This window comes from Alosa pseudoharengus, unplaced genomic scaffold (genome assembly GCF_046254945.1).
Source record: "Alosa pseudoharengus isolate Yale_2024_CS ecotype anadromous, Long Island Sound unplaced genomic scaffold, YU_APseudo_1.1 YU_APseudo_1.1_scf_9, whole genome shotgun sequence".
Classification (NCBI taxonomy): Eukaryota; Metazoa; Chordata; class Actinopteri; order Clupeiformes; family Clupeidae; genus Alosa; species Alosa pseudoharengus.
Window position 1 is genome coordinate 32,989,910 of NW_027468881.1, and position 1,605 is coordinate 32,991,514.

Below are 1,605 nucleotides of genomic sequence, written 5' to 3' on the forward strand. Positions count from 1 at the left end.
GTGCAGTGGTTGTGATCAGTGTTTGAGCACTTTCATCATCTCACAGTAGATTCCAAATTCCAAATTCAATGGAGCTGGAGCAATTGAAAAAACAAACAAACATGGCTTATCTCTCAGGCCACACATGACTCCTTAGCTCTGATGCTGCAATGCAATGCAATGGAGTTTGTGGAGCCACAGGCACATGGGCCGGGTCAGAGCAAAGACGAGCCCCTGAAACGGATAAGCAGAGACTTGTGAGTTGTAAACATGCAAAGAGTTCAGGCCTGTAAATTATGACGTCAGGCTCTACTGTCTTGAATGCCAATGTGATATTATTAACTCACTTGATGATAAGACGGTGATGTAAAGACCATGTAAGGCCAAACAAACCTCTTTCATGTGGAGCCACAGGAGCTGGTCTGTACTGCCACCTGCAGGACATAGAGGGGAAATGCACAAATTAGGAAAATTCATAGTGCATGTTCGACATTACAAATTCAAAGTCTTCTTTTGTAAAATGCAAAAAAAACAAAAAAACATTGTCATTGGAGATCAATATGATGTGATATTTGAACATACATTACTTAACCTTAGGCTAGATTATAGGGGTGTGAATCTCTCATGTAAAAGACGATACGATTCGCATCTAGATACATGGGCACGATTCGATACAAGAAAAGATACATGTTTATAAAAAATGATTCAGTACGATTCGATGCGATGCGATTCGATGCAATTCGATGCAGTTCAAGAATGGAAAGCATTCTGAAAGATTTTTTATAATTTGCTCAAGGTGCACATTCATTTTATATTATCAATTATAATAGTCATGGTTGTCAATAGGCAACAAAATGTGTGAATATGATTATCTAAACTGAGGTTTGTTTCATATACTGTATTGAAATGAAAAAAAGAATAATCTACATTTCAGTCAAACACAGCAGCCAAATACAACATAAAAATACATTTTTATAGACTTTACAGATTTTATAGTTATATCTGATTGTTTTCATGGAGCCGTAGCCTTGTTGAGATAAGACAATTCCGAAATAAAATAAAACAGTGCTTAAGACACTCTTGGCCTTTTCTCATATAAGCCTAGCCTACCCTACAAGAATAAAATAGGCCTACAAATCAATTAACTCTCTGGGCTTATTTTGTTCCAACAGTAGACCTAATGCAGAAACCTAAAATGCCACGTCTGAGTGAATATGAACAAAATCATTGGCTAATAATTTATGCATCGTTTTAGCAGCAAGGGCCAAATTATTATTTAACATTAAGGAAATCCCTTCATCAAAGGTAAGGCTACTCTACAGAATATCGTTGCTGTTTAGGAATGCTATAAGTGCTTAATTTCGCGCTGGATTTCGAAAAACAAAAGCCGACAGAGTGCAAGTCGTCACATGCTTAAGTTGCAATAGATGTATGGGTAATGAGGTCATTTGACAACTTTGGGCAATGAATGTAACCAAAAACGAACTGCATTACCCACAATTCCGTGCCACGTATAGTTTCAAAACCGGAAGTGGGATGAACGCGCTGCTTGGAACGTAAATGAGTCTGAGCGAGCAGAAAAGGTTGTGCACCGATTCATAACAAGTAAATCGATATAACGACCGG